The sequence below is a fragment of the Microtus pennsylvanicus genome, chromosome 19, assembly GCF_037038515.1.
Source record: "Microtus pennsylvanicus isolate mMicPen1 chromosome 19, mMicPen1.hap1, whole genome shotgun sequence".
In the NCBI taxonomy this organism is placed as follows: domain Eukaryota; kingdom Metazoa; phylum Chordata; class Mammalia; order Rodentia; family Cricetidae; genus Microtus; species Microtus pennsylvanicus.
The window spans coordinates 24,565,488-24,576,236 of record NC_134597.1 but is presented as its reverse complement, the minus strand read 5'-3'; the positions used below and the strand labels follow the sequence as shown (position 1 = coordinate 24,576,236).

Genomic DNA, 10,749 nt, shown 5'->3' with positions numbered 1-10,749 from the left:
CAGACTAACAGATTGGATACAAAAACAGAATCTATCCTGCTGCATACAAGAAACACACCTCAATCTCAAAGACAGACAGAGAAATGGTTGAGAAGTTTTTTCCAATCAAATGGACATAAGAAACAAGCTGGTATAGCTATCCAAATATCTGACAAAATAGACTTCAAACTAAAATCAATCAAAAGAGACAAAGGACATTTCATGTGTATCACAGGAGTAATCCATCAAGAGGAAATCTCAACTCTGAATATCTATACCCCAAATATAAGGGCACTTACATATGTAAAAGAAACATTACTACAGCTTAAATAACATATTAAGCCCCACACAATAATAAAAAAAATCAGTGGGAGACTTCAAGATCCCACTCTCACCACTGGACAGGTCTGTCAGACAGAAAATTAACAGAGAATTAAAGGAACTAACAGATGTTATGACTCAAATGGACTTAACAGACATATATAGAACAGTCCATCCAAACATAAAAGAATATATCTTCTTGCATCACCTCATGGAACCTTCTCAAAAACTGACCACACACTAGGTAACAAAGCAAACCTCAACAGATACAAAAAAATTAGAATAACCCCTTGTATCGTATCAGATCACCATGACTTAAAGTTAGAATTCAACAGCAACACTAATTCCAGAAAGCCAACAAACACATGGAAAATAAACAATGCTCACCTGAATCATCAATGGATCAAGGAAGAAGTAAAGGAAGAAATTAAAGACTTCCTAAAATTCAATGAAAATGACCGCACAAAATACCAAACTCATGGGACACAATGAAAGCAGTGTTAAGAGGAAAGTTCATAGCACTAAATGCCTACGTTAAGCAGTTGGAAAAATCCCACACTAACAAGAAAACCTGAAAGCTCTAGAACAAAACGAAGCAAACTCACCCAGGAGAACTAGATGGCAGGAAATAATCTAATTGAGAGCTGAAATCAACAAGATAGGAATAAAGAAAACTATACAAAAGTCAATGAGACAAACAGTTGGTTCTTTGAGGAAAAATAAAAAAAAAATAAACCTTTATTCAAACTAAACCTCTAGCACAAGGTAATGCAGAAATCAATCATTTATTGCTGAAATGTGCTGAAGACCTCTGAATTTCATTTAAAGAAATCATGTCAGTAGCAAAGGTTTTAAAACAGACTTTTCTGTCACGTGGCAACAAGCCAAGGAAATTATAAGAAAATGTCCTACTTGTTCTTTATAAAGCAAATACCACTATCTGTAGGAAGTAACCCAAAGGGTGCTCAAAGGAACAAAATCTGGCAGATGGATGTGTTCCGTTTTGTAGAACTTGGAAAAGTAAAATATGTACAACACACCATGTATACCCATTTAGGTTTTCAATGGAAAACTCCTTTGAGTTTGGAAAAGGCTGATTCGGTAATCACATTTGCTAGAAGTTATGGCTATCACAGGTCTACCTGCACAAATAAAGACAGACAATGTTCCAGCATATGTCTCTAGAAAATGAAACAGTTTTTTGCTTATTACAATATAAAGCATATTGAAGGTATACTACACAAACCTACAGGGCAGGCAGTTGTAGAAAGATCAAATCGAACTCTATATAAGGATATGTTAAATAAATAGAAAGAGATGATAAATACCCTCTGAAATAGATTGCATAATGCTTTATTAACTTGGAATTTTCTAAATGCTAATGAGAAAGAAACAACAGCTATGGAGAGACATCGGATACTAGAAAAAAACGACAGAATTAAATCAGCCTTTAATTAATTAATTGAATTAATCAAATCAGGGCTTTTGCTTTTGTTTTCACGGAAGAAAAGCTATGGATACCTTCAAAATTGATGAAGATTCAATTTGAACAAGAGACACCTCTTAATTAGAAGAGATGATAGTACATCAAACATCATGACTTTTTAATCTAAACTAACCTATAAAACTAACAAATAATTTTCACTTGATCAGATTTAACTTTCTAAAAGAGAATCTCCCCAGAAGTAGGTTGGGGAAGGGCATTGTTTCTGTCTTTTCAGGAAAATAAAAGTATTCAACTAAGGAATCTGAAGACCACTGGACAAACGAGACATCTGAAGAAAAAGGACAAATCATCCAGAAAAAAATCTCAAAAAAAAAAAGAGTAAATTGGGGGACTGGAGAGATGGCTCAGAGGTTAAGAGCATTGCCTGCTCTCCCAAAGGTCCTGAGTTCAATTCCCAGCAACCACATGGTGGCTCACAACCATCTGTAATGGGGTCTGGTGCCCTCTTCTGGCCTGCAGGCATACACACAGACAGACTATTGTATACATAATAAATAAATAAATATAAAAAAAAGTAAATTGTCCTATTGGTATATAATGTTTCCAAAGGGATAAAATTTCACAAACCTTCCCAAATGTTTGTTTATGCTGCTTTCTACAGACATATAACGCAAATAGCCTTGTCCCAATCTAATTAAAAATCAAGGCTGGATTTGGAGTTGGAGTGTGGCTCTCTCCTTTTCTTTCTTTTTTTTTTTGGGGGGGGGGGGGTTGAGACAGGGTTTCTCTGTGGCTTTGGAGCCTGTCCTGGAACTAGCTCTTGTAGACCAGGCTGGCCTCGAACTCCCAGAGATCCGCCTGCCTCTACCTCCCGAGTGCTGGGATTAAAGGCATGTGCCACCACCGCCTGGTGGCTCTCTCCTTTTCTAAACCCACGCATGCTTATTAAAGTGAAATCCAAAATCTCTGTCTCATGTCAGAATAGCCACCTGGTATGGGACAGAAGAAAAACAAATATATAAGCACTACTTTGTTGCCACTAATCTCATAATCCTTTGGTTTTATATTGACTTTTTATATAGCTTTTCTTAAGGTATAATATTTATAATATATATATTAAACTTTTTGTCATGATATTAATGGTCATATAAAGTACTAAATAATTCTAGAAAAAGATTTTATCTACCTTCCTGTACATGATTTCTGGTTTGAGTCTCTATCTATTTTCTGCAGTGAACCATGAGCATGCCTAACAACACCTTTGTAGTCTCTATATAAAGGATGGGAGCTCATAATGACTGTTTCCCCAGGACTATGATAATATCACTAAGCTAAAAACAAACAAACAAAAACACCAGCTAAAGATCAGTTTTGGACAACAAACTGCTCAGAACATTTTTGTGGTGGCTAGCTGGGATGATCCAGCGTCACAGACAAGACTAGTCAGTACTCAAGTCCTGCACTTTTCCATTACGCTGAGACTGGACAACAAATGGTACAGCTGCCTCTCCCAGGACTTGACAATTAACCCAAACTTTTCTTTTCAGGATCCCTTAAAGATGTCATCACCCCCAGACAACAGGAAGCAAATTTAAGAATATGATGCCCACGTTCCCAAGAGATGGGTTGGGTAATTTTTGCTCACTTGATGGGTTGTAGATATTTGTCATTGTTTAGGGGGGTTGGTTACAAGTTGTTATTGGTTATGGTCAGGAAGAAAGTTGAACAGAGAAGATTAGATAGAGAGTTCTTGTTTTGAAAAGAAAACAGGAGGATATAAATATGATAGGATAAAAGGGTAAGTTATTAAATTTACTCTGAAAAGAAAAAAGGGAGACTATATAGAATAAGATAAAAAGGTAGATTATTGAATATACTTTTAAAAAGCATCAACCAGTTTTAAATGTTTTACTTGGATTGGAATTTTGTGTATTGATACAAATTTGAGATTAATTTTGTTAGAATATACTGTACATACATTTCTACTTTTGCTCAAGGTATTTGTACCTATATACCTCATCTAACAATGTAATGCAAATTTCTAGTTATTGAAAGCTATTATTACCAACTGCTTAGGATAATAAGGAAATGAAGGTTAGTAATTACTTACCTATTATAAACAAACTTGTAGTCACATTAGGTATGTTTTCTATGTCAAACAAAGATATATTTTAGATAGACAGGTCATCTTCAAGCACTTCAGAGATCTACAGAATATGGCATTTAAGATGTTTTAATAGCATAGGTTCTTTTTTCCTTTTTTGTAACAATGAGACATGTCTGTTCCTGGCAACACCAGTCTATTTCAGAGAAGATGATGGGCATTGCAAAAACTCCACATGGAGTTTACTTTCTTTGTGGCAGAAGTAAGCCACTTGGCAATAAAATGCCCTCAACTGCTGACAGAATGCTGTCCTAATCGGACAAGTAGGACACAAAAGAAAGTGACTGCCAAACACTGTCAAGACAGGATTGACAGCCCTTCAGAACATTCTGCTTAGAGAAATCTGTCAGATGTGCTAGGCCTGTAGGCCAAAGATGGATGTCCCAACGTTGCAGAGGAACCTTGGGTGACTGTCCAGGCTGCCAGCTGTTTCTGTCATTTCTCACATTTTTTGGAAATCGCTTACTTGCACTTCCTGCTTACTCAGTTAATATTATTTCCTTCTTGGGTCTCTGAGGGAGTTGGAAACTAGATAGTTATAGTTTTCCTTGTTTACCAGATACAGAAAGCAAAATATGATAGAAAGTAAATTAGGTACAAGACTTTGGACTCACCAAGATAGGATAGACATGGAGTATTTTCTCTGAATTTTCAAATGCAAATTTACTATACATTGTTGACGTATTTATTGCCTGTATTTATATATTGCATATAGTTATTGTCCTTATTGTTTAAAATTTTTCCTGTATTAGTTATAGCCTTCTTTTTTATTTTAGATTAAAATGGGAAAATGTAGTGGTATTTCATTTGTATTTTAATAAACAAAGCTTTCCTGAAGAGCAGAACACAAAATAGCCACACTAGTCAGCCATAGAGGCCACGCCGTGGTAGCACATACCTGTGATCCCAGCAGCCACACTAGTTAGCCATAGAGGCCAGGCAGTGGTGATACAGGATTATAAGGCAGGATGAGACAGGAACTCGCTCTCTCTCAGTCTGAAGATTTCATAGCGCTAAGATCTCTCTAGTGGTTTGGCTGCTTTTCTGATGCTCAGGTTGAACCCCAATATCTGTCTCGATAACCTGTTTATTATTCATGCCACACAGAATTGGGTATATATTTGGACTTGAGAGGGAGGGGGAGGGTGAATGAGTGGAGGGGGAGGGAAATGGGAGGAGGGAAAGAGGTGAAAATTTGTAATAATAATAATAAAATAAAAATAAAAAGAATTGGGTATATATATGTGTGTGTATGTGTGTGTGTGTATATATATATATATATATATATTTATTTATTTATAGTGATGCCAGCTGTAGACATGCTAATTCCTTGTATTAAACTTTCCTTGGTCTTTTTACTCTAACAGGGAGATCTCTATCATGGAAAATAGAGTTTTGAAACCTAAACTATCACACTCCTAGGTCTGAGTCAACGGCTTTAACCCTGTTTCACCCGCCAGATTAGGATGGTTAATTGTATCAGAGTTTTCTCTGTTTTAAAGCCGAAGAATTACAGACTCATTTACATTTTTATTGTAAATAATGAGTTTGGTTGTAGAGCAATTGAAGCTTCATGCTCCAGAGCCTCTGAGACACAAAACAAATTTGCCTGAATCAAATAGTCCAGGTACGGCGAATTGTAATTTGGAATAAGACTTGATAAAAAAAAAATACCAATTAGCCAAGTGAAAATAGCTTTTATGGTTGTACTGCTGCTACCTTGGTTACAGAGTTTTAATTCACATTTTCCCTTAGTCTTTCTAACTTTTCATTTCTCACAAACATTATAAAGAATATAATACCTGCCCTAGAAGAAGGCTACATAAAGGTATAGGACGGGCTGGGGGAAACTGCCCCACGTTACTTCAAAGACAGGGCACAGCTTTACCGTTACAGCTTCTGTCCTGAGACAATTTCTTAGGACTTGGGGACACTATCGCTGTGCAATAGAAAGACGGTGCACATCAAGGAGAAAGAACTCCTACTGATGACTTCAGGTGCCAGCGTGGATGCTAAGGACTTTTACATTCTAATAGAAACTTCTAACATGAGATTCATAAAGAAAAACTGCAGGTTTGCTCCCATAAAGACACAGGCGTGAAAGTATCTATATCAGAAGGGGAACTATTTCAGGGAGAGGGTAAGGACTAGGAAAAGGAGAAGGGAAAAGAAGATGGCCATGCCAGGCCATGGTGGGGCATGCCTTTAATCCCAGCACTCAGGAGGCAGAGGCAGGCGGATCTCTGTGAGTTCGATGCCAGCCTGGTCTACAAGAGCTAGTTCCAGGACAGGAACCAAAAAGCTACAGAGAAACCCTGTCTAGAAAAATCCAAAAAAAAAAAAAAAAAAAAAAAAAAGAAGATGGCCATGAGGAGAGTGAGTATTAGCAAGTTATATATATGTATGTATTTGGGGGAGATTCTCTTTTGAAAAGTTTTATCTCATCAAGTGAAAATTATTTGTTAGTTTTATTTGTTAGTTAGTTTAAATTAAACAGCCACGATGTTTGATGTACTATCATCTCTTCTAATTAAGAGGTGTCTCTTGTTCAAATCGAATCTTTATCAATTTTGAAGGTATCCATAGCTTTTCTTCTCCCATGAAAACAAAAGCAAAACCCCTTTCCCAACATAACACATGTCCCGGTTTCCATTCTGAGGTCAGCACATCTTTAAAGTATATTGGCTGATTTAATTCTGTAGGGTTTTTTTTTTCTAGTATTCAATTTCTCTCCACAGCTGTTGTTCCTTTCTCATTATCATTTAGAAAATCCAGTTAATAAAGCATTATGCAATCTATTTCATCCCTTTCTATTTATTTAACATATCCTTATATAGAGTTCGATTTGATCTTTCTACAACTGCCTGCCCTGTAGGCACGGAAACACTGAAGCCAGCAAAATGACTCAGTGATTGAAGACGCTTGCCACCAACTCTGACATTCCGAATTCAGCCTCCAGGGCCCAACGGTAGCAGGAGAAAACCAACTTCCCCAAGTTATGCTCTGACATGCATGAGCCACGGTACAAGCGTGCCCACAAGAAGACATGTATACATAGATAAATGAATTTTTTTTAAAGATTTATTTATTATCTATACAGCATTCTGTCTGGATGTTTGCTTGTAGGCCAGAAGAAGGCACCAGATCTCATTACAGATGGTTGTGAGCCACCATGTGGTTGCTGGGAATTGAGCTCAGGACCTCTGGAAGAGCAACCAGTACTCTTAACCTCTGAGCCATCTCTCCAGCCCCTAGAAGAATTTTTTTTAAAGTATCAGTTGTGGGTGGTGGCACATGCCTGTAACCCTAGAATTTGAAAGCTTATTTATGAAGATCACAAGTTCAAGTCCAACCTGGAATACATGACAAGATCCTATCTCAAGACAAAACCCTCAATTTTCATATTATATGCAAACAAAACCTCAGAGAAATGACTGGTCTTAAAATAAATGTTAAAACTCCCGTGACCTGCACGAATTAGGGATTGGCCTAGCTGGGACAGCAGGGAATGAAGAACTGACAGGAACCGGGGTCAGGTGGACCATGCACTCTGATGCAGATGTGTCAGCAGCTGCCCAGACACTCAGTGCATTTGTTCTGTACACGTGAGGAGGATGCAGGTTAGCTGTCAGCAGGAGTCTCTATAGTGAGCTCAACCTCAGGTCGCAGTCAGCCAAGGAGGGGTGGTGGTCTGTCCCTGCACACACTGGCTTTAGCTGAAGGTCAACCATTTGTCAGCATTCTTTCTTGAACCAGGGGACGGCTAATACATGTCCACTGTGGATTTTATCTGCTCCCCACCTAACAACTATTTTATAACTCGTAGAAGAAGACATAATTTTAGAAATCTTAGATTACATTTTAGATAAAGAACCAGCTATCTGTGTCTTTAACGTCTAAGAGCAGACAGGGTATGAGGAGCAGAGGGGTGAGAAAGAAAATCAGACACACAGATGCAAAAGTGGGCCGTGATTACCAAACTTTAATCAGATACAAGTGGACTTTAAGTGGAAAAACTCTAAAATGAGGCAAGTAGGCTCAAAACATAACAAAGAAATAGTCATCAAGAAAATGTAACAATTTAAAGCATATGTTTCCAATACCGGGTCTAAAGGCATAAGCCAAATAATGGACCTAAAACAAGAAATCAATACAAAGCATCCTTGATCACTCTAGTTACAGTGGCGAGCAGACCAACAACTAATAAAGAGAAGGCGCGGTCAGGAAAGGGTTCGACTTCCCAGCCCCCACGTAAGGGGGCAAAGTGCTGGTCTGTAATCCTTGCACTGAGCGGGTGGAGACAAAGAGGATCCCTGGGGCTCGCTAGCCAACCTGTTTAGCTAAATCCGGGAGCTCTAGGTTTGATGAGAGATTGATTCAAAAACGGGGGAGCATGCTGGAGGAAGTTATACAACACGCTTCTGGCTCTCTCACCCACACACAGAAGTCAATGAGGAAACATTGAATTTAACCACACTTTAGGACTGTGGTTCTCAACCTTGCAGGCAGATTTTCCTGTCCCCCCAACCAGCTCCCAGAAAATGACATGGAGACTTAGTATTAATTGTAAAAGCTCAGCCAATAACTTAGGCTTGTTTCTAACTAGCACATATACCTTAAATTAGCCCGTTTCTGTTCATTTACTTTCGCCTAATGACTTTATAACCTCATCTCCATAGTGCCCATCCTACTTACTCTGCATCTCATGGAGTCTCTGCCTGCTTCCCAGTGTCCTCTCTGCCCCCAAAATCCTGCCTAGCTATTGGCTGTTCAGCTTTTTATTAAACCAATCAGAGCGACAAGTCTTCACAGTGTACAAAAAGATTATTCTGCAACACAACCTTCCTAATGCTGTGACCCCTTAATACAGTTCATCACATTATGGTGACCCCCAACAATGAAATTATTTATGTTGTAGTCCAGAGATAAAGCATCTCAAAGGTTCATCACTGGCTAGAAAAGTCGGGTGAAGTCATGGTGAAATGTCCATGCCAGGGCAGGCGGCAGCAGTGATTATGTCCCAGATGATATGTTCAACAAGATAAGCCAGACACATACTGTAAAGTTCTGTCTCCATCATGTTTTAAAGTGGGCAAAGGGGATCTATGGTTATGGGGAAAAGGAACTTTTGAAAAATGGCCTCAGATGAGGATGAGGCAGGGATTGTCTGCCAGGATCTGGAGAGGAGGTGGAAGCTTCGGGGTGCTGGGAAGAGGGTAGTGACAAGGAGGATAACTGGCCCCAAACTGATCAAACTGTGGTTTAAATGGGCAGTTTATTATATGTCCATTTTGTCTTGATGATGATTTCATTTTTTACAGAGGTCAAATCACATTGTCCTGAGAACTTTCCCATAAGCCCCCTTTGACTTAGCACAAAAGTCAAAGTTCCCACCCTGGCCGTCAAGGTCCTTCACAATCTGCACCTTCCTTCTCTACCTCCCAACCACATGCTCCTTCTCTCCCAAACAATGTGGCCTCCACATGTCCCCAAACAACCGAGCTGCCACCTCAGAGAGCCTTTGTGCCAGCTGAGCCTTTCATCTGGAATTCTTGCCTCCAGAAGCCATGTGTTTCTTCCCCTCCTTGGGTCTCTTCTCAAATGTCGACAGACCGGTGAGATCCACCTTGGGAATCCTATTTAAAAGGACAGCCCCTCCTTCCATTCTGCATACCTGTTACTTGCTGTCATTAGTTCTTCCTAAGTGCAGGGACTGTATGTCGCAATACCCACGTGGGAAGACAATTTGGTCTTGTAAGCCAAATTCTGAGGTGATCGTTCCCTTGAGCCAACTTCTCTCCTAGAGGAACACTGAAGATGTTCCCAAGGAGGGCTGTGCCAGGGTGTTCATTGCAACAAATCTCAAACAGTGAGAAGCTGGAAATAATTAGAAATTTTAAAATTGTGTTTGTCGTTACTATTGTGTATATGTGGGGGGGGGCTATGTATATGGGGAGCTGTGTATATGGGGGGCTGTGTACACAGCAACACACATTTGTAGGTCAAGGGACTGACCTGGGGTCAGTTCTCTCCTTCCACTTTAATGTGAATTCCAGAGGTCAAACGCAGGTCTGTAGGCTTGCATTGTCAGCAGCAAGTGCCTTTATCAGCTGAGCCATCTTGTGGACCAAAAACTGGAAATAATTTAACAATCTATTAGCAGAGGAATGAGTAAATATATTGATCATATCTACACTACGAAGTTCTTTTCAGAATTTAAACAGAATTGGGTGTTCTACCAACACGAATTAATCTGTAATACATACTATTTATTGAGTGAAAAACAAAAATTAAAATTTTTATCAGAAAGTGAAGAACAGAAGCTGTGTCATTGTTCAAAATGGTGAAAAAATATTCTTTTGACATGAATAATTCTCTCTGCTGGTCGTGTGCTGGTGTTGTGGTGTGGGAAGTCTACACGTGTGCTACAATTACACAGGTTTGCACCATGACTGCATGCAACCTGGTACAATCTGAATAAAGTCTGTGGGTTGGACCAATGTCAATGTTCTAGTTTTGACACTAAACCATAATTACATATATTACTGCCAATAGGAGGAGCTCACTGAGGGGCTTTCAGTTCTGTTTATGTAGCTTCCTGGGAATCTATAATTATTTCAAAATTTAGACAGTTAAAGTGTTGTGAGATATTTGATCACACTGTGAACCCTGAGATTGCATTATTTAAATAAAATTGACCACTGGTTAAAAAAAAAAAGTGGAGCAAGCACCAGTTGACTGGAAATAGCCATAGAAAGTGAGGGGAAGTCAGGAGGTCAGAGAGAGAGAGGAACAGGAAGTGAAGGGAGGGTCAACAGGTTGCAGGATGTTTCAGATG

The 10,749-nt window shown here is 39.0% G+C and overlaps 1 long non-coding RNA gene across 1 annotated transcript; it reads right to left on the bottom strand.

Moving 5' to 3' along the window:
• Positions 1-7,875: 7,875 nt before the first annotated feature.
• On the bottom strand, positions 7,876-10,045 carry LOC142838325 (uncharacterized). Its single transcript, XR_012908536.1, has 2 exons — positions 9,927-10,045; positions 7,876-9,788 (listed from the first exon to the last, which is right to left on the bottom strand). It is a non-coding gene; the product is annotated as an uncharacterized LOC142838325 (long non-coding RNA).
• Positions 10,046-10,749: the final 704 nt, after the last annotated feature.